Source organism: Mustelus asterias, chromosome 21 (genome assembly GCF_964213995.1).
Source record: "Mustelus asterias chromosome 21, sMusAst1.hap1.1, whole genome shotgun sequence".
NCBI classification, from domain to species: Eukaryota; Metazoa; Chordata; class Chondrichthyes; order Carcharhiniformes; family Triakidae; genus Mustelus; species Mustelus asterias.
This window is the reverse complement of record NC_135821.1, coordinates 24,518,744-24,546,351: the sequence shown is the minus strand read 5'-3', so window position 1 is coordinate 24,546,351 and position 27,608 is coordinate 24,518,744.

The following is a 27,608-nucleotide window of genomic DNA, read 5'->3' as shown; positions in this document are numbered from 1 at the left end:
GGAATGGATTGGTTGCGGTTACTTGGGTTGGATTGGATTGGACTGGATTGGATTGGATTGGATGCCGTTACTTGGAATGGATTGGATTGGATTGGATGCCGTTACTTGGATTGGATTGGATTGGAATAGATGCCGTTACTTGGATTGTATTGGATTCGATTGGATTGGATTGGATGACGTGACTTGGATTGGATTGGATTGGACTGGGTTTGATTGGATTGGAATGGATTAGATGGGGTTACTTGGATTGGATTGGATTGGATGCCGTTACTTTGATTTGATTGGTTTGGATTGGATTCGATTGGATGCAGTTACCTCAATTGGATTGGATTGGATTGGATTGGATTGGATTTGATTGGATTGAATTGGATGCGGCTACTTGGATTGTATTGGAATGGATTGGATTGGATTGGATGCCGTTACTTGGATTGGATTAGATTGGATTGGCTGGGATTGGATTGGATGCCGTTACTTGGATTGGATTGGATTGGATGCCGTTACTTGGATTGGAGTGGAATGGATTGGATTGGATGCCGTTCCTTGGATTGGATTGGATTGGATTGGATGCCGTTACTTGGATTGGATTGAATTGGATGCCGTAACATGGACTGGATTGGATTTGATTGGATTGGATTGGATTGGATTGAATGCCGTTACTTGGATTGGATTGGATTGGATTGGATTAGATTGGATTGGATGCCTTTACTTGGATTGGATTGGATTGGATTGGATTGGATTGGATTTGATTGGATTGGATTGGATTGCATTGGATGCCGTTACTTGGATTGGATTGGATTGGAATAGATGCCGTTACTTGGATTGGATTGGATTCGATTGGATTGGATTGGATGACGTGACTTGGATTGGATTGGATTGGATTGGATTTGATTGGATTGGATTGGATTAGATGGGGTTACTTGGATTGGATTGGATTGGATGCCGTTACTTTGATTTGATTGGATTGGATTGGATTCGATTGGATGCAGTTACCTCGATTGGATTGGATTGGATTGGATTGGATTTGATTGGATTGGATTGGATGCGGTTACTTGGATTGTATTGGAATGGATTGGATTGGATTGGATGCCGTTACTTGGATTGGATTAGATTGGATTGCCTGGGATTGGATTGGATGCCGTTACTTGGATTGGATTGGATTGGATGCCGTTACTTGGATTGGAGTGGAATGGATTGGATTGGATGCCGTTCCTTGGATTGGATTGGATTGGATTGGATTCCGTTACTTGGATTGGATTGAATTGAATGCCGTAACATGGACTGGATTGGATTTGATTGGATTGGATTGGATTGGATTGGATGCCGTTACTAGCATTGGATTGGATTGGAATGGATTGGTTGCGGTTACTTGGGTTGGATTGGATTGGACTGGATTGGATTGGATTGGATGCCGTTACTTGGAATGGATTGGATTGGATTGGATGCGGTTACTTGGATTAGATTGGATTCGAATGGATTGGATTGGATGCCGTTACTTGGATTGGATTGGATTGGATGCCGTTACTTGGATTGGATTGAATTGGATTGGAACCGAATGGATGCCGTTACTTGGATTGGATTGGATTGGATTGGGTTGGATGCCGTTACTTGGATTGGATTGGATTGGATTAGATTGGATGCCGTTACTTGGATTGGATTGGATTGGATTGGATGCCGTTACTTGAATTGGATTGGATTGGATTGGATTGGATGCCGTTACTTTGATTGGATTGGATTGGAATAGACGCCGTTACTTGGATTGGATTGGATTCGATTGGATTGGTTTGGATGACGTGACTTGGATTGGATTGGATTGGATTTGATTGGATTGGATTGCATTGGATGGGGTTACTTGGATTGGATTGGATTGGATTGGATTGGATGCCGTTACTTTGATTTGATTGGATTGGATTGGATTCGATTGGATGCAGTTACTTCGATTGGATTGGATTGGATTGGATTTGATTGGATTGGATGCGGTTACTTGGATTGTATTGGAATGGATTGGATTGGATTGGATGCCGTTACTTGCATTGGATTAGATTGGATTGGATTGGATTGGATTGGATGCCGTTACTTGGATTGGATTGGATGCCGTTACTTGGATTGGAGTGGATTGGATTGGATTGGTTGCCGTTCCTTGGATTGGATTGGATTGGATGCCGTTACCTGGATTGGAGTGGATTGGATTGTATTGGATGCTGTTCCTTGGATTGGATTGGATTGGATTGGATGCCGGTACTTGGATTGGATTGAATTGGATGCCGTAACTTGGACTGGATTGGAATTGATTGGATTCGATTGGATTGGATTGAATGCCGTTACTTGGATTGGATTGGATTGCATTGGATTAGATTGAATGCCGTTACTTGGATTGGATTGGATTGGATGGGATTGGATGCCGTTACTTGGATTGGATAGGATTGGATTGGATTGGATTGGATTAGATTGGATTGGATGCCTTTACTTTGATTGGATTGGATTGGATTGGATTGGATTTGATTGGATTGGACTGGATTGGATTGGATGCCGTTACTTGGATTGGATTGGATTGGATTGGATTGGATGCCGTTACTTGGAATGGATAGGATTGGATTGGATTGGATTGGATGCCGTTACTTGGATTGGATTGGATTTGATTGGATTGGATTGGATTGGATGCCGTTACTTGGATTGGATTGCATTGGATTGGATTGCATGCGGTTACTTGGATTAGATTGGATTCGATTGGATTGGATTGGATGGCGTTACTTGGTTTGGATTGGATTGGATGGCGTTACTTGGATTGGATTGGATTGGATTGGATTGGATGCCGTTACTAGCATTGGATTGGATTGGAATGGATTGGTTGCGGTTACTTGGGTTGGATTGGATTGGACTGGATTGGATTGCATTGGATTGGATGCCGTTACTTGGAATGGATTGGATTGGATTGGATGCGGTTACTTGGATTAGATTGGATTCGATTGGATTGGATTGGATGCCGTTACTTGGATTGGATTGGATTGGATTGGATTGGAACCGAATCGATGCCGTTACTTGGATTGGATTGGATTGGATGCCGTTACTTGGATTGGATTGGATTGGATTGGATGCCGTTACTTGGATTGGATTGGATTGGATTGGATGCCGTTACTTGGATTGGATTGGATTGGATTGGATGAGATTGGATTCCGTTACTTGGATAGGATTGGATTGGATTGGATTGGATGCCGTTACTTGGATTGGATTGGATTGGATGCCGTTGCTTGGATTGGATTGGATTGGATTGCATTGGATTGGATTGGATTCGATTGGATGCCGTTACTTGGATTGGATTGGATTGGATGCCGTTGCTTGGATTGGATTGGATTGGATTGCATTGGATTGGATTGGATTGGATTGGATGCCGTTACTTGGATTGGATGAGATTGGATTGCATTGGATTGGATTGGATGCCGTTACTTGGATTGGAATGGATTGGATTGGATTAGAACATAGAACATAGAACATTACAGCGCAGAACAGGCCCTTCGGCCCACGATGTTGCACCGACCAGATAAAAAAAAAACTGTGACCCTCCAACCTAAACCAATTTCTTTTCGTCCATGAACCTATCTACGGATCTCTTAAACGCCCCCAAACTAGGCGCATTTACAACTGATGCTGGCAGGGCATTCCAATCCCTCACCACCCTCTGGGTAAAGAACCTACCCCTGACATCGGTTCTATAACTACCCCCCCTCAATTTAAAGCCGTGCCCTCTCGTGCTGAATTTCTCCATCAGAGGAAAAAGGCTATCACTATCCACCCTATCTAAACCTCTAATCATCTTATATGTTTCAATAAGATCCCCTCTTAGCCGCCGCCTTTCCAGCGAAAACAATCCCAAATCCCTCAGCCTCTCCTCATAGGATCTCCCCTCCATACCAGGCAACATCCTGGTAAACCTCCTCTGCACCCTCTCCAAAGCCTCCACATCCTTCCTGTAATGTGGGGACCAGAACTGCACACAGTACTCCAAGTGCGGCCGCACCAGAGTTGTGTACAGTTGCAACATAACGCTACGACTCCTAAATTCAATCCCCCTACCAATAAACGCCAAGACACCATATGCCTTCTTAACAACCTTATCTACTTGATTCCCAACTTTCAGGGATCTATGCACACATACACCTAGATCCCTCTGCTCCTCCACACTATTCAAAGTCCTCCCGTTAGCCCTATACTCAACACATCTGTTATTCCTACCAAAGTGAATTACCTCACACTTCTCCGCATTAAACTCCATCCGCCACCTCTCGGCCCAACTTTGCAACCTGTCTAAGTCTTCCTGCAAACTACGACACCCTTCCTCACTGTCAACCACACCACCGACTTTGGTGTCATCAGCAAATTTGCTAATCCACCCAACTATACCCTCATCCAGATCATTAATAAATATTACAAACAGCAGTGGCCCCAAAACAGATCCCTGAGGTACACCACTTGTAACCGCACTCCATGATGAATATTTACTATCAACCACCACCCTCTGTTTCCTATCCGCTAGCCAATTCCTGATCCAATTTCCTAGATCACCCCCAATCCCAAACATCTGCATTTTCTGCAGAAGCCTACCATGGTGAACCTTATCAAACGGATTGGATTGGATTGGATAGGATGCCGTTACTTGGATTGGATTGGATTGGATTGCGTTGGATGCCGGTACTTGTATTGGATTGGATTGGATTGGATGCCGTTACTTGGAGTGGATTTGATTGTATTCGATTGGATTCGATTGGATGCCGTTACTTGGATTGGACTGGATTGGATGCCGTTACTTGGAATGGATTGGATTGGATTGGATTCGATGCGGTTATTTGTATTGGATTGGATTCGATTGGATTGGATTGGATACCGTTACTTGGATTGGATTGGATTGGATTGGATGCCGTTACTTGGATTGGATTGGATTGGATTGGATGCCGTTACTTGGATTGGATTGGATTGGATTGGATTGGATTCGGTTGGATGCCGTTACTTGGATTGGATTCGATTGGCTGCCGTTACTTGGATTGGATTGGATTGGATTGGATGCCGTTACTTGGATTGGATTGGATTGGATTAGATTGGATGCCGTTACTTGGATTGAATTGGATTGGATTTGATTGGATGCCGTTACTTGGATTGGATTGGATTGGGTGCCGTTGCTTGTATTGGATTGGATTGGATTGCATTGGATTGGATTGGATTCGATTGGATGCCGTTACTTGGATTGGATTGGATTGGATGCCGTTGCTTGGATTGGATTGGATTGGATTGCATTGGATTGGATTGGATTGGATTGGATGACGTTTCTTGGATTGGATTGGATTGGATTGGATTGAATGCCGTTACTTGGATTGGATTGAATTGGATTGGACTGGAAGACGTTGCTTGGATTGGATTGGATTGGATTGATTTGGATGCGGTTACTTGGATTGGATTGGATTGGATTGGATGCCGTTACTTGGATTGGATGAGATCGGATTGCATTGGATTGGATTGGATGCCGTTACTTGGATTGGAATGGATTGGATTGGATTGGATTGGATAGGATGCCGTTACTTGGATTGGATTGGATTGGATTGGGTTGGATGCCGGTACTTGGATTGGATTGGATTGGATTGGATGCCGTTACTTGGAGTGGATTTGATTGGATTCGATTGGATTCGATTGGATGCCGTTACTTGGATTGGACTGGATTGGATGCCGTTACTTGGAATGGATTGGATTGGATTGGATTGGTTTGGATTGAATGCCGTTACTTGGATTGGATTGAATTGGATTGGATTGGAAGCCGTTGCTTGGATTGGATTGGATTGGATTCATTTGGACGCGGTTACTTGGATTGGATTGGATTGGATTGGATGCCGTTACTTGGATTGGATGAGATTGGATTGCAGTGGATTGGATTGGATGCCGTTACGTGGATTGGAATGGATTGGATTGGATTGGATTGGATGCCGTTACTTGGATTGGATTGGATGCCGTTACTAGGGTTGGATTGAATTGGAATGGGTTGGTTGCGGTTCCGTGGACTGGATTGGATTGGAATTGACTGGATTGGATTGGATTGGATTGGATTGGATGCCGTTACTTGGAATGGATTGTATTGGATTGCATGCGGTTTCTTGGATCAGATTGGATTCGATTGGATTGGGTTGGATTGGATGGCGTTACTTGGATTGGATTGAATTGGATTGGATGCCGTTACTAGCATTGGATTGGATTGGAATGGATTGGTTGCGGTTACTTGGGTTGGATTGCATTGGACTGGATTGGATTGGATTGGATGCCGTTACTTGGAATGGATTGGATTGGATTGGATGCGGTTACTTGGATCAGATTGGATTCGATTGGATTGGATTGGATGCCGTTACTTGGATTGGATTGGATTGGATGCCGTTACGTGTATTGGATTGAATTGGATTGGAACCGAATGGATGCCGTTAGTTGGATTGGATTGGATTCGATTGGGTTGGATGCCGTTACTTGGATTGGATTGGATTGCATTCGATTGGATGCCGTTACTTGGATTGGATTGGATTGGATGCCGTTACTTGAATTGGATTGGATTGGATTGGATGCCGTTACTTGGATTGGATTGGATTGGAATAGATGCCGTTACTTGGATTGTATTGGATTCGATTGGATTGGATTGGATGACGTGACCTGGATTGGATTGGATTGGACTGGGTTTGATTGGATTGGAATGGATTAGATGGGGTTACTTGGATTGGATTGGATTGGATGCCGTTACTTTGATTTGATTGGTTTGGATTGGATTCGATTGGATGCAGTTACCTCAATTGGATTGGATTGGATTGGATTGGATTGGATTTGATTGGATTGAATTGGATGCGGCTACTTGGATTGTATTGGAATGGATTGGATTGGATTGGATGCCGTTACTTGGATTGGATTAGATTGGATTGGCTGGGATTGGATTGGATGCCGTTACTTGGATTGGATTGGATTGGATGCCGTTACTTGGATTGGAGTGGAATGGATTGGATTGGATGCCGTTCCTTGGATTGGATTGGATTGGATTGGATGCCGTTACTTGGATTGGATTGAATTGGATGCCGTAACATGGACTGGATTGGATTTGATTGGATTGGATTGGATTGGATTGAATGCCGTTACTTGGATTGGATTGGATTGGATTGGATTAGATTGGATTGGATGCCTTTACTTGGATTGGATTGGATTGGATTGGATTGGATTTGATTGGATTGGATTGGATTGCATTGGATGCCGTTACTTGGATTGGATTGGATTGGAATAGATGCCGTTACTTGGATTGGATTGGATTCGATTGGATTGGATTGGATGACGTGACTTGGATTGGATTGGATTGGATTGGATTTGATTGGATTGGATTGGATTAGATGGGGTTACTTGGATTGGATTGGATTGGATGCCGTTACTTTGATTTGATTGGATTGGATTGGATTCGATTGGATGCAGTTACCTCGATTGGATTGGATTGGATTGGATTGGATTTGATTGGATTGGATTGGATGCGGTTACTTGGATTGTATTGGAATGGATTGGATTGGATTGGATGCCGTTACTTGGATTGGATTAGATTGGATTGCCTGGGATTGGATTGGATGCCGTTACTTGGATTGGATTGGATTGGATGCCGTTACTTGGATTGGAGTGGAATGGATTGGATTGGATGCCGTTCCTTGGATTGGATTGGATTGGATTGGATTCCGTTACTTGGATTGGATTGAATTGGATGCCGTAACATGGACTGGATTGGATTTGATTGGATTGGATTGGATTGGATTGAATGCCGTTTCTTGGATTGGATTGGATTGGATTAGATTGGATTGGATGCCTTTACTTGGATTGGATTGGATTGGATTGGATTGGATTTGATTGGATTGTATTGGATTGGATTGGATGCCGTTACTTGGATTGGATTGGATTGGATGCCGTTACTTGGAATGGATAGGATTGGATTGGATTGGATTGGATGCCATTACTTGGATTGGATTGGATTGGATTGGATTGGATGCCGTTACTTGGATTGGATTGGATTGGATTGGATTGGATGCCGTTACTAGGATTGGATTGGATTGGATTGGATTGGATTGGATGCCATTACTTGGAATGGATTGGATTGGATTGGATGCGGTTACTTGGATTAGATTGGATTCGATTGGATTGGCTTGGATGCCGTTACTTGGAGTGGATTGGATTGGATGCCGTTACTTGGATTGGATAGGATTGGATTGGATTGGAACCGAATGGATGCCGTCACTTGGATTGGATTGGATTGGATTGGATTGAGTTGGATGCCGTTACATGAATTGGATTGGATTGGATTGGATTGGATGACGTTACTTGAATTGGATTGGATTGGATTGGATTGGATGCCGTTACTTGGATTGGATTGGATTGGAATAGATGCCGTTACTTGGATTGGATTGGATTCGATTGGATTGGATTGGATGACGTGACTTGGATTGGATTGGATTGGATTGGATTGGATTTGATTGGATTGGATTGGATTGGATAGGGTTACTTGGATTGGATTGGATTGGATGCCGTTACTTTGATTTGATTGGATTGGATTGGATTCGATTGGATGCAGTTACTTCGATTGGATTGGATTGGATTGGATTGGATTGGATTGGATTGGATTGGATTTGATTGGATTGGATTGGATGACGTGACTTGGATTGGATTGGATTGGACTGGATTTGATTGGATTGGAATGGATTAGATGGGGTTACTTGGATTGGATTGGATTGGATGCCGTTACTTTGATTTGATTGGTTTGGATTGGATTCGATTGGATGCAGTTACCTCGATTGGATTGGATTGGATTGGATTTGATTGGATTGAATTGGATGCGGTTACTTGGATTGTATTGGAATGGATTGGATTGGATTGGATGCCGTTACTTGGATTGGATTAGATTGGATTGGCTGGGATTGGATTGGATGCCGTTACTTGGATTGGAATGGATTGGATTGGATTGGATTGAATTGGATTGGATAGGATTCCGTTACTTGGATTGGTTTGGATTGGATTGGGTTGGATGCCGGTACTTGGATTGGATTGGATTGGATGCCGTTACTTGGAGTGGATTTGATTGGATTCGATAGGATGCCGTTACTTGCATTGGATTGGATTGGATTGGATTGGTTTGGATTGAATGCCGTTACTTGGATTGGATTGAATTGGATTGGATTGGAAGCCGTTGCTTGGATTGGATTGGATTGGATTCATTTGGATGCGGTTACTTGGATTGGATTGGATTGGATTGGATGCCGTTACTTGGATTGGATGAGATTGGATTGCAGTGGATTGGATTGGATGCCGTTACGTGGATTGGAATGGATTGGATTGGATTGGATTGGATGCCGTTACTTGGATTGGATTGGATGCCGTTACTAGGGTTGGATTGAATTGGAATGGGTTGGTTGCGGTTACGTGGACTGGATTGGATTGGAATTGACTGGATTGGATTGGATTGGATTGGATTGGATGCCGTTACTTGGAATGGATTGTATTGGATTGCATGCGGTTTCTTGGATCAGATTGGATTCGATTGGATTGGGTTGGATTGGATGGCGTTACTTGGATTGGATTGAATTGGATTGGATGCCGTTACTAGCATTGGATTGGATTGGAATGGATTGGTTGCGGTTACTTGGGTTGGATTGCATTGGACTGGATTGGATTGGATTGGATGCCGTTACTTGGAATGGATTGGATTGGATTGGATGCGGTTACTTGGATCAGATTGGATTCGATTGGATTGGATTGGATGCCGTTACTTGGATTGGATTGGATTGGATGCCGTTACGTGTATTGGATTGAATTGGATTGGAACCGAATGGATGCCGTTAGTTGGATTGGATTGGATTCGATTGGGTTGGATGCCGTTACTTGGATTGGATTGGATTGCATTCGATTGGATGCCGTTACTTGGATTGGATTGGATTGGATGCCGTTACTTGAATTGGATTGGATTGGATTGGATGCCGTTACTTGGATTGGATTGGATTGGAATAGATGCCGTTACTTGGATTGTATTGGATTCGATTGGATTGGATTGGATGACGTGACTTGGATTGGATTGGATTGGACTGGGTTTGATTGGATTGGAATGGATTAGATGGGGTTACTTGGATTGGATTGGATTGGATGCCGTTACTTTGATTTGATTGGTTTGGATTGGATTCGATTGGATGCAGTTACCTCAATTGGATTGGATTGGATTGGATTGGATTGGATTTGATTGGATTGAATTGGATGCGGCTACTTGGATTGTATTGGAATGGATTGGATTGGATTGGATGCCGTTACTTGGATTGGATTAGATTGGATTGGCTGGGATTGGATTGGATGCCGTTACTTGGATTGGATTGGATTGGATGCCGTTACTTGGATTGGAGTGGAATGGATTGGATTGGATGCCGTTCCTTGGATTGGATTGGATTGGATTGGATGCCGTTACTTGGATTGGATTGAATTGGATGCCGTAACATGGACTGGATTGGATTTGATTGGATTGGATTGGATTGGATTGAATGCCGTTACTTGGATTGGATTGGATTGGATTGGATTAGATTGGATTGGATGCCTTTACTTGGATTGGATTGGATTGGATTGGATTGGATTGGATTTGATTGGATTGGATTGGATTGCATTGGATGCCGTTACTTGGATTGGATTGGATTGGAATAGATGCCGTTACTTGGATTGGATTGGATTCGATTGGATTGGATTGGATGACGTGACTTGGATTGGATTGGATTGGATTGGATTTGATTGGATTGGATTGGATTAGATGGGGTTACTTGGATTGGATTGGATTGGATGCCGTTACTTTGATTTGATTGGATTGGATTGGATTCGATTGGATGCAGTTACCTCGATTGGATTGGATTGGATTGGATTGGATTTGATTGGATTGGATTGGATGCGGTTACTTGGATTGTATTGGAATGGATTGGATTGGATTGGATGCCGTTACTTGGATTGGATTAGATTGGATTGCCTGGGATTGGATTGGATGCCGTTACTTGGATTGGATTGGATTGGATGCCGTTACTTGGATTGGAGTGGAATGGATTGGATTGGATGCCGTTCCTTGGATTGGATTGGATTGGATTGGATTCCGTTACTTGGATTGGATTGAATTGAATGCCGTAACATGGACTGGATTGGATTTGATTGGATTGGATTGGATTGGATTGAATGCCGTTTCTTGGATTGGATTGGATTGGATTGGATTAGATTGGATTGGATGCCTTTACTTGGATTGGATTGGATTGGATTGGATTGGATTTGATTGGATTGTATTGGATTGGATTGGATGCCGTTACTTGGATTGGATTGGATTGGATTGGATGCCGTTACTTGGAATGGATAGGATTGGATTGGATTGGATTGGATGCCATTACTTGGATTGGATTGGATTGGATTGGATTGGATGCCGTTACTTGGATTGGATTGGATTGGATTGGATTGGATGCCGTTACTAGGATTGGATTGGATTGGATTGGATTGGATTGGATGCCATTACTTGGAATGGATTGGATTGGATTGGATGCGGTTACTTGGATTAGATTGGATTCGATTGGATTGGCTTGGATGCCGTTACTTGGAGTGGATTGGATTGGATGCCGTTACTTGGATTGGATAGGATTGGATTGGATTGGAACCGAATGGATGCCGTCACTTGGATTGGATTGGATTGGATTGGATTGAGTTGGATGCCGTTACATGAATTGGATTGGATTGGATTGGATTGGATGACGTTACTTGAATTGGATTGGATTGGATTGGATTGGATGCCGTTACTTGGATTGGATTGGATTGGAATAGATGCCGTTACTTGGATTGGATTGGATTCGATTGGATTGGATTGGATGACGTGACTTGGATTGGATTGGATTGGATTGGATTGGATTTGATTGGATTGGATTGGATTGGATAGGGTTACTTGGATTGGATTGGATTGGATGCCGTTACTTTGATTTGATTGGATTGGATTGGATTCGATTGGATGCAGTTACTTCGATTGGATTGGATTGGATTGGATTGGATTGGATTGGATTGGATTGGATTTGATTGGATTGGATTGGATGACGTGACTTGGATTGGATTGGATTGGACTGGATTTGATTGGATTGGAATGGATTAGATGGGGTTACTTGGATTGGATTGGATTGGATGCCGTTACTTTGATTTGATTGGTTTGGATTGGATTCGATTGGATGCAGTTACCTCGATTGGATTGGATTGGATTGGATTTGATTGGATTGAATTGGATGCGGTTACTTGGATTGTATTGGAATGGATTGGATTGGATTGGATGCCGTTACTTGGATTGGATTAGATTGGATTGGCTGGGATTGGATTGGATGCCGTTACTTGGATTGGAATGGATTGGATTGGATTGGATTGAATTGGATTGGATAGGATTCCGTTACTTGGATTGGTTTGGATTGGATTGGGTTGGATGCCGGTACTTGGATTGGATTGGATTGGATGCCGTTACTTGGAGTGGATTTGATTGGATTCGATAGGATGCCGTTACTTGCATTGGATTGGATTGGATTGGATTGGTTTGGATTGAATGCCGTTACTTGGATTGGATTGAATTGGATTGGATTGGAAGCCGTTGCTTGGATTGGATTGGATTGGATTCATTTGGATGCGGTTACTTGGATTGGATTGGATTGGATTGGATGCCGTTACTTGGATTGGATGAGATTGGATTGCAGTGGATTGGATTGGATGCCGTTACGTGGATTGGAATGGATTGGATTGGATTGGATTGGATGCCGTTACTTGGATTGGATTGGATGCCGTTACTAGGGTTGGATTGAATTGGAATGGGTTGGTTGCGGTTACGTGGACTGGATTGGATTGGAATTGACTGGATTGGATTGGATTGGATTGGATTGGATTGGATGCCGTTACTTGGAATGGATTGTATTGGATTGCATGCGGTTTCTTGGATCAGATTGGATTCGATTGGATTGGGTTGGATTGGATGGCGTTACTTGGATTGGATTGAATTGGATTGGATGCCGTTACTAGCATTGGATTGGATTGGAATGGATTGGTTGCGGTTACTTGGGTTGGATTGCATTGGACTGGATTGGATTGGATTGGATGCCGTTACTTGGAATGGATTGGATTGGATTGGATGCGGTTACTTGGATCAGATTGGATTCGATTGGATTGGATTGGATGCCGTTACTTGGATTGGATTGGATTGGATGCCGTTACGTGTATTGGATTGAATTGGATTGGAACCGAATGGATGCCGTTAGTTGGATTGGATTGGATTCGATTGGGTTGGATGCCGTTACTTGGATTGGATTGGATTGCATTCGATTGGATGCCGTTACTTGGATTGGATTGGATTGGATGCCGTTACTTGAATTGGATTGGATTGGATTGGATGCCGTTACTTGGATTGGATTGGATTGGAATAGATGCCGTTACTTGGATTGTATTGGATTCGATTGGATTGGATTGGATGACGTGACTTGGATTGGATTGGATTGGACTGGGTTTGATTGGATTGGAATGGATTAGATGGGGTTACTTGGATTGGATTGGATTGGATGCCGTTACTTTGATTTGATTGGTTTGGATTGGATTCGATTGGATGCAGTTACCTCAATTGGATTGGATTGGATTGGATTGGATTGGATTTGATTGGATTGAATTGGATGCGGCTACTTGGATTGTATTGGAATGGATTGGATTGGATTGGATGCCGTTACTTGGATTGGATTAGATTGGATTGGCTGGGATTGGATTGGATGCCGTTACTTGGATTGGATTGGATTGGATGCCGTTACTTGGATTGGAGTGGAATGGATTGGATTGGATGCCGTTCCTTGGATTGGATTGGATTGGATTGGATGCCGTTACTTGGATTGGATTGAATTGGATGCCGTAACATGGACTGGATTGGATTTGATTGGATTGGATTGGATTGGATTGAATGCCGTTACTTGGATTGGATTGGATTGGATTGGATTAGATTGGATTGGATGCCTTTACTTGGATTGGATTGGATTGGATTGGATTGGATTGGATTTGATTGGATTGGATTGGATTGCATTGGATGCCGTTACTTGGATTGGATTGGATTGGAATAGATGCCGTTACTTGGATTGGATTGGATTCGATTGGATTGGATTGGATGACGTGACTTGGATTGGATTGGATTGGATTGGATTTGATTGGATTGGATTGGATTAGATGGGGTTACTTGGATTGGATTGGATTGGATGCCGTTACTTTGATTTGATTGGATTGGATTGGATTCGATTGGATGCAGTTACCTCGATTGGATTGGATTGGATTGGATTGGATTTGATTGGATTGGATTGGATGCGGTTACTTGGATTGTATTGGAATGGATTGGATTGGATTGGATGCCGTTACTTGGATTGGATTAGATTGGATTGCCTGGGATTGGATTGGATGCCGTTACTTGGATTGGATTGGATTGGATGCCGTTACTTGGATTGGAGTGGAATGGATTGGATTGGATGCCGTTCCTTGGATTGGATTGGATTGGATTGGATTCCGTTACTTGGATTGGATTGAATTGAATGCCGTAACATGGACTGGATTGGATTTGATTGGATTGGATTGGATTGGATTGAATGCCGTTTCTTGGATTGGATTGGATTGGATTGGATTAGATTGGATTGGATGCCTTTACTTGGATTGGATTGGATTGGATTGGATTGGATTTGATTGGATTGTATTGGATTGGATTGGATGCCGTTACTTGGATTGGATTGGATTGGATTGGATGCCGTTACTTGGAATGGATAGGATTGGTTTGGATTGGATTGGATGCCATTACTTGGATTGGATTGGATTGGATTGGATTGGATGCCGTTACTTGGATTGGATTGGATTGGATTGGATTGGATGCCGTTACTAGGATTGGATTGGATTGGATTGGATTGGATTGGATGCCATTACTTGGAATGGATTGGATTGGATTGGATGCGGTTACTTGGATTAGATTGGATTCGATTGGATTGGCTTGGATGCCGTTACTTGGAGTGGATTGGATTGGATGCCGTTACTTGGATTGGATAGGATTGGATTGGATTGGAACCGAATGGATGCCGTCACTTGGATTGGATTGGATTGGATTGAGTTGGATGCCGTTACATGAATTGGATTGGATTGGATTGGATTGGATGACGTTACTTGAATTGGATTGGATTGGATTGGATTGGATGCCGTTACTTGGATTGGATTGGATTGGAATAGATGCCGTTACTTGGATTGGATTGGATTCGATTGGATTGGATTGGATGACGTGACTTGGATTGGATTGGATTGGATTGGATTTGATTGGATTGGATTGGATTGGATAGGGTTCCTTGGATTGGATTGGATTGGATGCCGTTACTTTGATTTGATTGGATTGGATTGGATTCGATTGGATGCAGTTACTTCGATTGGATTGGATTGGATTGGATTGGATTGGATTGGATTGGATTGGATTTGATTGGATTGGATTGGATGACGTGACTTGGATTGGATTGGATTGGACTGGATTTGATTGGATTGGAATGGATTAGATGGGGTTACTTGGATTGGATTGGATTGGATGCCGTTACTTTGATTTGATTGGTTTGGATTGGATTCGATTGGATGCAGTTACCTCGATTGGATTGGATTGGATTGGATTTGATTGGATTGAATTGGATGCGGTTACATGGATTGTATTGGAATGGATTGGATTGGATTGGATGCCGTTACTTGGATTGGATTAGATTGGATTGGCTGGGATTGGATTGGATGCCGTTACTTGGATTGGATTGGATTGGATGCCGTTACTTGGATTGGAGTGGAATGGATTGGATTGGATGCCGTTCCTTGGATTGGATTGGATTGGATTGGATGCCGTTACTTGGATTGGATTGAATTGGATGCCGTAACATGGACTGGATTGGATTTGATTGGATTGGATTGGATTGGATTGAATGCCGTTACTTGGATTGGATTGGATTGGATTGGATTAGATTGGATTGGATGCCTTTACTTGGATTGGATTGGATTGGATTGGATTTGATTGGATTGGATTGGATTGGATTGGATGCCGTTACTTGGATTGGATTGGATTGGAATAGATGCCGTTACTTGGATTGGATTGGATTCGATTGGATTGGATTGGATGACGTGACTTGGATTGGATTGGATTGGATTGGATTTGATTGGATTGGATTGGATTAGATGGGGTTACTTGGATTGGATTGGATTGGATGCCGTTACTTTGATTTGATTGGATTGGATTGGATTCGATTGGATGCAGTTACCTCGATTGGATTGGATTGGATTGGATTGGATTTGATAGGATTGGATTGGATGCGGTTACTTGGATTGTATTGGAATGGATTGGATTGGATTGGATGCCGTTACTTGGATTGGATTAGATTGGATTGCCTGGGATTGGATTGGATGCCGTTACTTGGATTGGATTGGATTGGATGCCGTTACTTGGATTGGAGTGGAATGGATTGGATTGGATGCCGTTCCTTGGATTGGATTGTATTGGATTGGATGCCGTTACTTGGATTGGATTGAATTGGATGCCGTAACATGGACTGGATTGGATTTGATTGGATTGGATTGGATTGGATTGAATGCCGTTTCTTGGATTGGATTGGATTGGATTGGATTGGATTAGATTGGATTGGATGCCTTTACTTGGATTGGATTGGATTGGATTGGATTGGATTTGATTGGATTGTATTGGATTGGATTGGATGCCGTTACTTGGATTGGATTGGATTGGATTGGATGCCGTTACTTGGAATGGACAGGATTGGATTGGATTGGAATGGATGCCATTACTTGGATTGGATTGGATTGGATTGGATTGGATGCCGTTACTTGGATTGGATTGGATTGGATTGGATGCCGTTACTAGGATTGGATTGGATTGGATTGGATTGGATTGGATGCCATTACTTGGAATGGATTGGATTGGATTGGATGCGGTTACTTGGATTAGATTGGATTCGATTGGATTGGCTTGGATGCCGTTACTTGGAGTGGATTGGATTGCATGCCGTTACTTGGATTGGATAGGATTAGATTGGATTGGAACCGAATGGATGCCGTCACTTGGATTGGATTGGATTGGATTGGATTGAGTTGGATGCCGTTACATGAATTGGATTGGATTGGATTGGATTGGATGACGTTACTTGAATTGGATTGGATTGGATTGGATTGGATGCCGTTACTTGGATTGGATTGGATTGGAATAGATGCCGTTACTTGGATTGGATTGGATTCGATTGGATTGGATTGGATGACGTGACTTGGATTGGATTGGATTGGATTGGATTTGATTAGATTGGATTGCATTGGATGGGGTTACTTGGATTGGATTGGATTGGATTGGATGCCGTTACTTGAATTGGATTGGATTGGATTGGATTGGATGACGTTACTTGAATTGGATTGGATTGGATTGGATGCCGTTACTTGGATTGGATTGGATTGGAATAGATGCCGTTACTTGGATTGGATTGGATTCGATTGGATTGGATTGGATGACGTGACTTGGATTGGATTGGATTGGATTGGATTGGATTGGATTGGATGCCGTTACTTTGATTTGATTAGATTGGATTGGATACGATTGGATGCAGTTAGTTCGATTGGGTTGGATTGGATTGGATTGGATTGGATTGGATTGGATGCGGTTACGTGGATTGTATTGGAATGGATTGGATTAGATGCCGTTACTTAAATTGGATTGGATTGGATGCCGTTACTTGAATTGGAGTGGATTGGATTCCGTTACTTGAATTGGAGTGGATTGGATTGGATTGGATGCCGTTCCTTGGATTGGATTGGATTGGATTTGATTAGATGCCGTTACTTGGATTGAATTGGATTGGATTGGATTGGATTGGATTGAATGCGGTTACTTGGATTGGATTGGATTGGATGGGCTTGGATTGGTTTGGATTGGATGCCGTTACTTGGATTGGATTGGATTGGATGCCTTTACTTGCATTGGATTGGATTGGATTGGATTGGATTGGATGCCGTTACTTAAATTGGATTGGATTGGATGCCGTTACTTGAATTGGAGTGGATTGGATTGGATTGGATGCCGTTCCTTGGATTGGATTGGATTGGATTTGATTAGATGCCGTTACCTGGATTGAATTGGATTGGATTGGATTGGATTGAATGCGGTTACTTGGATTGGATTGGATTGGATGGGCTTGGATTGGTTTGGATTGGATGCCGTTACTTGGATTGGATTGGATTGGATGCCTTTACTTGCATTGGATTGGATTGGATTGGATTGGATTGGATTGGAATGGCTGCCGTTAATTGGATTGGATTGGATTGGATTGGATGCCGTTACGTGGGATTGGATTGGATTGGATTTGATTGGATTGGATTGGATGCGGTTACTTGGATTGCATTGGATTGGATTGGATTGGATGCCGTTACTTGGATTGGATTAGATTGGATTGGATGGGATTGGATTGGATGCCGTTACTTGGATTGGATTGGATTGGATGCCGTTACTTGGATTGAGTGGATTGGAATGTATTGGATGCCGTTCCTTGGATTGGATTGGATGCCGTTACATGGATTGGATTGAATTGGATGCCGTAATTGGACTGGATTGGATTTAATTGGATTGGATTGGATTGGATTGAATGCCTTTACTTGGATTGGATTGGATTGGATTGGGTTGGATGCCGGTACTTGGATTGGATTGGATTGGATTGGATGCCGTTACTTGGAGTGGATTTGATTGGATTCGATTGCATTCGATTGGATGCCGTTACTTGGATTGGACTGGATTGGATGCCGTTACTTGGAATGGATTGTATTGTATTGGATTCGATGCGGTTATTTGGATTGGATTGGATTGGATTGGATTGGATACCGTTCATTGGATTGGATTGGATTGGATGCCGTTACTTGGATTGGATTGGATTGGATTGGATGCCGTTACTTGGATTGTATTGGATTGGATTGGGTTGGATGCCGTTACTTGGATTGTATTCGATTGGATGCCGTTACTTGGATTGGATTGGATTAGATTGGATTGCGTTGGATGCCGTTACGTGCATTGGATTGTATTGGATTGGATGCCGTTACTTGGATTGTATTGGATTGGATTGGATTGGATTAGATTGGATGCCGTTACTTGGATTGGATTGGATTGGATTGGTTGGATTGGATGCCGTTACTTGGATTGGATTGGATTGGATGCCGTTGCTTGGATTGGATTGGATTGGATTGCATTGGATTGGATTGGATTCGATTGGATGCCGTTACTTGGATTGGATTGGATTGGATGCCGTTGCTTGGATTGATTTGGATTGGATTGCATTGGATTGGATTGGATGCCGTTCCTTGGATTGGATGAGATTGGATTGCATTGGAGTGGATTGGATGCCGTTACTTGGATTGGAATGGATTGGATGCCGTTGCTTGGATTGGATTGGATTGGATTGCATTGGATTGGATTGGATGCCGTTACTTGGATTGGAATGGATTGGATTGGATTGGATTGGATTGGATAGGATGCCGTTACTTGGATTGGATTGGATTGGATTGGGTTGGATTCCGGTCCTTGGATTGGATTGGATTGGATTGGATGCCGTTACTTGGAGTGGATTTGATTGGATGCCGTCATTTGGAATGGATTGGATTGGATTGGATTCGATGCGGTGATTTGGATTGGAATGGATTGGATTGAATTGAATACCGTTACTTGGATTGGATTGGATTGGATTGAATTGGGTTGGATGCCGTTACTTGGATTGGATTCTATTGGATGCCGTTACTTGGATTGGATTGGATTGGATTGGATGCCGTTACTTGGATTGGATTGGATTGGATTCGATTAGATTGGATGCCGTTACTTGGATTGGATTGGATTGTATTGGTTGAATTGGATGCCGTTACTTGGATTGGATTGGATTGGATGCCGTTGCTTGGATTGGATTGGATTGGATTGCATTGGATTGGATTGGATTCGATTGGATGCCGTTACTTGGATTGGATTGGATTGGATGCCGTTGCTTGGATTGGATTGGATTGGATTGCATTGGATTGGATTGGATGCCGTTACTTGGATTGGATGAGATTGGATTGCATTGGATTGGATTGGATGCCGTTACTTGGAATAGAATGGATTGGATTGGATTGGATTGGATTGGATTGGATTGGATTGGATAGGATGCCGTTACTTCGATTGGATTGGATTGGATTGGGTTGGATGCCGGAACTTGGATTGGATTGGATTGGATTGGATGCCGTTACTTGGAGTGGATTTGATTGGATGCCGTAACTTGGAATGGATTGGATTGGATTCGATGCGGTTATGTGGATTGGAATGGATTGGATTGGATTGGATACCGTTACTTGGATTGGATTGTATTGGATTGGATGCCGTGACTTGGATTGGATTGGATTGGATTGGATGCCGTTACTTGGATTGGATTGGATTGGGTTGGATGCCGTTACCTGGATTGGATTGGATTGGATGCCGTTACTTGGATTGGATTGGATTGGATGCCGTTACTTGGATTGGATTGTATTGGATTGGATTGGATTAGATTGGATTCCGTTACTTGGATTGGATTGGATTGGATTGGAGTGGATTGGATGCCGTTACTTGGATTGGATTGGATTGGATGCCGTTGCTTGGAGTGGATTGGATTGGATTGCATTGGATTGGATTGGATTCGATTGGATGCCGTTACTTGGATTGGATTGGATTGGATGCCGTTGCTTGGATTGGATTGCATCCAATCCAATCCAATCCAAGTAACGGTATCCAATCCAATCCAATCGAATCCAATCCAATCCAAATAACCGCATCGAATCCAATCCAATCCAATCCATTCCAAGGAACGGCATCCAATCCAGTCCAATCCAAGTAACGGCATCCAATCGAATGCAATCGAATCCAATCAAATCCACTCCAAGTAACGGCATCCAATCCAATCCAATCCAATCCAAGTACCGGCATCCAACCCAATGCAATCCAATGCAATCGAAGTAACGGCTTCCGAGCCAATCCAATCCAATCCAATCCATTCCAATCCAAGTAACGGCATCCAATCCAATCCAATGCAATCCAATCTGATCCAATCCACGTAACGGCATCCAATCCAATCCAATCCAATCCAATGCAATCCAATCCAATCCAATCCAAGCAACGGCATCCAATCCAATCCAATCCAAGTAACGGCATCCAATCCAATCCAATCCAATGCAATTCAATCCAATCCAATCCAAGCAACGGCATCCAATCCAATCCAATCCAAGTAACGGCATCCAATCCAATCCAATCCAAGCAACGGCATCCAATCTAATCCAATGCAATCCAATCCAATCGAAGTAACGGCATCCAATCCAATCCAATCCTATCCAAGTAACGGCATCCAATCCAATCCAATCCAATCCAAGTACCTGCATCCAACCCAATCCAATCCAATCCAAACCAAGTAACAGCATCCTATCCAATTCAATCCAATCCAATCCAATCCATTCCAATCCACGTAACGGCATCCAATCCAATCCAATGCAATCCAATCTCATCCAATTCAAGTAACGGCATCCAATCCAATCCAATCCAATCCAAGTAACCGCATCCAAATCAATCCAATCCAATCCAATCCAATCCAAGCAACGGCTTCCAGTCCAATCCAATTCAATCCAATCCAAGTAACGGCATTCAATCCAATCCAATCCAATCCAATCCAATCCAATGCAAGTAACGGCATCCTATCGATTCCAATCCAATACAATCCAAGCAACGGCATCCAATCCACGCCAATCCAATCCAATCCAATCCAATCCAATCCAAGTAACGGCATCCAATCCAATGCAATCCAATGCAAGTAACGGCATCCAATCCACCCCATTTCCAATCCAATCCAGTCCAATCGAATCCAATCCAAATAACCGCATCCAATCCAATCCAATCCAATTCAATTACCGGCATCCAATCCAATCCAATCCAATCGAATCCAAGTAACGGCATCCAATCCAGTCCAATCCAATCCAATGATATCCAATTCAATCCAAGTAACGGCATCCAATCCAATCCAATCCAATCCAATCCAAGTAACGTCATCCAATCCAATCCAATCCAATCCAAGGAACAGCATCCAATCTAATCCAATCGAATCCAATCTAATACAAGTAACGGCATCCAATCCAAGTTACGGCATCCAATCCAATCCAATCCAATCCAAGGAACGGCATCCAATCCAATCCAATCCAATCCAAGTAACGGTATCCAATCCAATCCAATCGAATCCAATCCAATCCAAATAACCGCATCGAATCCAATCCAATCCAATCCATTCCAAGTAACGGCATCCAATCCAGTCCAATCCAAGTAACGGCATCCAATCGAATGCAATCGAATCCAATCAAATCCACTCCAAGTAACGGCATGCAATCCAATCCAATCCAATCCAAGTACCGGCATTCAACCCAATCCAATCCAATGCAATCGAAGTAACGGCATCCGAGCCAATCCAATCCAATCCAATCCATTCCAATCCAAGTAACGGCATCCAATCCAATCCAATGCAATCCAATCTCATCCAATCCACGTAACGGCATCCAATCCAATCCAATCCAATCCAATCCAATCCAATGCAATCCAATCCAAGCAACGGCATCCAATCCAATCCAATCCAAGTAACGGCATCCAATCCAATCCAATCCAAGCAACGGCATCCAATCTAATCCAATCCAGTCCAATCCAATCCAATCCAATCGAAGTAACGGCATCCAATCCAATCCTATCCAAGTAACGGCATCCAATCGAATCCATTCCAAGTAACGGCATCCAACCCAATCCAATCCAATCCAATCCAAGTAACGGCATCCAATCCAATCCAATCCAATCCAAGTAACGGCATCCAATCCAATCCAATCCAATCCAAGTAACGGTATCCAATCCAATCCAATCGAATCCAATCCAATCCAAATAACCGCATCGAATCCAATCCAATCCAATCCATTCCAAGTAACGGCATCCAATCCAGTCCAATCCAAGTCACGGCATCCAATCGAATCCAATCGAATCCAATCAAATCCACTCCAAGTAACGGCATCCAATCCAATCCAATCCAATCCAAGTACCTGCATCCAACCCAATCCAATCCAATCCAAACCAAGTAACGGCATCCTATCCAATTCAATCCAATCCAATCCATTCCAATCCACGTAACGGCATCCAATCCAATCCAATGCAATCCAATCTCATCCAATCCAAGTAACGGCATCCAATCCAATCCAATCCAATCCATTCCAAGTAACCGCATCCAAATCAATCCAATGCAATCCAATCCAAGCAACGGCTTCCAATCAAATCCAATTCAATCCAATCCAAGTAACGGCATTCAATCCAATCCAATCCAATCCAATCCAATCCAATGCAAGTAACGGCATCCTATCGATTCCAATCCAATACAATCCAAGCAACGGCATCCAATCCAAGCCAATCCAATCCAATCCAATCCAATCCAAGTAACGGCATCCAATTCAATTCAATCCAATCCAATCCAAGTAACCGCATCCAATCCAATGCAATCCAATGCAAGTAACGGCATCCAATCCACCCCATTTCCAATCCAATCCAGTCCAATCGAATCCAATCCAAATAACCGCATCCAATCCAATCCAATTCAATTACCGGCATCCAATCCAATCCAATCCAATCGAATCCAAGTAACGGCATCCAATCCAGTCCAATCCAATCCAATGATATCCAATCCAATCCAAGTAACGTCATCCAATCCAATCCAATCCAATCCAAGTAACGGCATCCAATCTAATCCAATCGAATCCAATCCAATACAAGGAACGGCATCCAATCCAAGTAACGGCATCCAATCCAATCCAATCCAATCCATTCCAAGTAACGGCATCCAATTCAATCGATTCCAATCCAATCCAGTCCAATCCAATCCAATCCAAGAAACCGCAACCAATCCAATCCAATCCCATCCTAGTAACGGCATCCAATCCAATCCAATCCAATCCAAGTAACAGCATCCAATCCAATCCAATCCCATCAAATTCAATCCAATCCAAGTAACGACATCCAATCCAATCCAATCAAATCCTATCCAATCCCAGTAACTTGATCCTATCCAATCCAATCCAATCCAATCCATTCCAATCCAAGTAACGGCATCCAATCCAATCCAATCCAATCCAATGCAATCCAATCCAATCCAATCCAATCCAAGCAATGGCATCCAATCCAATCCAATCCAAGTAACGGCATCCAATCGAATCCAAAACAATCCAATGCAATCCAATCCAATCCAATCCAAGCAACGGCATCCAATACAATCCAATCCAAGTAACGGCATCCAATCCAATCCAATCCAATCCAAGTAACGGCATCCAATCTAATCCAATCCAATCCAAGTAACGGCATCCAATCCAATCCAATCCAATCCAAGTAACGGCATCCATTCGAATCCAATCCAAGTAACGGCATCCAACCCAATCCAATCCAATCCAAGTAACGACATCCAATCCAATCCAATCCAAGTAACGGCATCCAATCCAATCCAATCCAATCCAAGTAACGGTATCGAATTCTATCCAATCGAATCCAATCCAATCCAAATAACCGCATCGAATCCAATCCGATCCAATCCATTCCAAGTAACGGCATCCAATCCAGTCCAATCCAAGTAACGGCATCCAATCGAATCCAATCGAATCCAATCAAATCCACTCCAAGTAACGGCATCCAATCCAATCCAATCCATTCCAAGTAACGGCATCCAATCCAGTCCAATCCAAGTAACGGCATCCAATCCAATCCAATCGAATCCAATCAAATCCACTCCAAGTAACGGCATCCAATCCAATCCAATGCAATCCAATCTCATCCAATCCAAGTAACGGCATCCAATCCAATCCAATCCAATCCAAGTAACCGCATCCAAATCAATCCAATCCAATCCAATCCAAGTAACGGCTTCCAATCCAATCCAATTCAATCCAATCCAAGTAACGGCATCCAGTCCAATCCAATCCAATCCAATCCAATGCAAGTACGGCATAATCCAATCCAATCCATTCCAAGTAACGGCATCCAATCCATTCCAATCCAAGTAACGGCATCCAATCGAATCCAATCGAATCGAATCAAATCCACTCCAGGTAACGGCATCCAATCCAATTCAATCCAATCCAAGCACCGGCATCCAACGCAATCCAATCCAATCCAATCCAATCCAAGTAACGGCATCCTATCCAATCCAATCCAATCCATTCCAATCCAAGTAACGGCATCCAATCCAATCCAATGCAATCCAATCTCATCCAATCCAAGTAACGGCATCTAATCCAATCCAATCCAATCCAATCCAATCCAATGCAATCCAATCCAATCCAATCCAATCCAAGCAACGGCATCCAATCCAATCCAATCCAAGTAACGGCATCCAATCGAATCCAATCCAATCCAATGCAATCCAATCCAATCCAATGCAAGCAACGGCATCCAATCCAATCCAATCCAAGTAACCGCATCCAAATCAATCCAATCCAATCCAATCCAAGTAACGGCTTCCAATCCAATCCAATTCAATCCAATCCAAGTAACGGCATCCAGTCCAATCCAATCCAATCCAATCCAATGCAAGTACGGCATAATCCAATCCAATCCATTCCAAGTAACGGCATCCAATCCAGTCCAATCCAAGTAACGGCATCCAATCGAATCCAATCGAATCGAATCAAATCCACTCCAGGTAACGGCATCCAATCCAATTCAATCCAATCCAAGCACCGGCATCCAACCCAATCCAATCCAATCCAATCCAAGTAACGGCATCCTATCCAATCCAATCCAATCCAATCCATTCCAATCCAAGTAACGGCATCCAATCCAATCCAATGCAATCCAATCTCATCCAATCCAAGTAACGGCATCTAATCCAATCCAATCCAATCCAATCCAATCCAATGCAATCCAATCCAATCCAATCCAATCCAAGCAACGGCATCCAATCCAATCCAATCCAAGTAACGGCATCCAATCGAATCCAATCCAATCCAATGCAATCCAATCCAATCCAATGCAAGCAACGGCATCCAATCCAATCCAATCCAAGTAAGGGCATCCAAACCAATCCAATCCAATCCAATACAAGTAACGGCATCCAATCTAATCCAATCCAATCCAATCCAATCCAAGCAACGGCATCCAATCCAATCCAATCCAAGTAACGGCATCCAATCGAATCCAATCCAATCCAATGCAATCCAATCCAATCCAATGCAAGCAACGGCATCCAATCCAATCCAAGTTACGGCATCCTATCCAATCCAATCCAATCCAATCCATTCCAATCCAAGTAACGGCATCCAATCCAATCCAATGCAATCCAATCTCATCCAATCCAAGTAACGGCATCTAATCCAATCCAATCCAATCCAATCCAATGCAATCCAATCCAATCCAGTCCAAGCAACGGCATCCAATCCAATCCAATCCAAGTAACGGCATCCAATCGAATCCAATCCTATCCAATGCAATCCAATCCAATCCAATGCAAGCAACGGCATCCAATCCAATCCAATCCAAGTAACGGCATCCAAACCAATCCAATCCAATCCAATACAAGTAACGGCATCCAATCTAATCCAATCCAATCCAATCCAAGTAACGGCATCCAATCCAATCCAATCCAATCCAAGTAACGGCATCCAATCGAATCCAATCCAAGTAACGGCATCCAACCCAATCCAATCCAATCCAAGTAACGGCATCCAATCCAATCCAATCCAATCCAATCCAAGTAATGGCATCCAATCCAATCCAATCCAATACAAGTAACGGTATCCAATCCAATCCAATCGAATCCAATCCAATCCAAATAACCGCATCGAATCCATTCCAATCCAATCCATTCCAAGTAACGGCATCCAATCCAGTCCAATCCAAGTAACGGCATCCAATAGAATCCAATCGAATCCAATCAAATCCACTCCAAGTAACGGCATCCAATTCAATCCAATCCAATCCAATCCAAGGAACGGCATCCTATCCAATCCAATCCAATCCAATCCATTCCAATCCAAGTAACGGCATCCAATCCAATCCAATGCAATGCAATCTCATCCAATCCAAGTAACGGCATCCAATCCAATCCAATGCAATGCAATCCAATCCAATCCAATCCAAGCAACGGCATCCAATCCAATCCAACCCAAGTTACGGCATCCAATCGAATCCAATCCAATCCAATGCAATCCAATCCAATCCAATCCAAGCAACGGCATCCAATCCAATCCAATCCAAGTAACGGCATCCAATCCAATCCAATCCAATCCAATCCAAGTAACGGAATCCAATCTAATCCAATCCAATCCAATCCAATCCAAGTAACGGCATCCAATCCAATCCAATCCAAGTAACGGCATCCAATCGAATCCAATCCAGGTAACGGCATCCAACCCAATCCAATCCAATCCAATCCAATCCAATCCAATCCAATCCAGGTAACGGCATCCAATCCAATCCAATCCAATCCAATCCA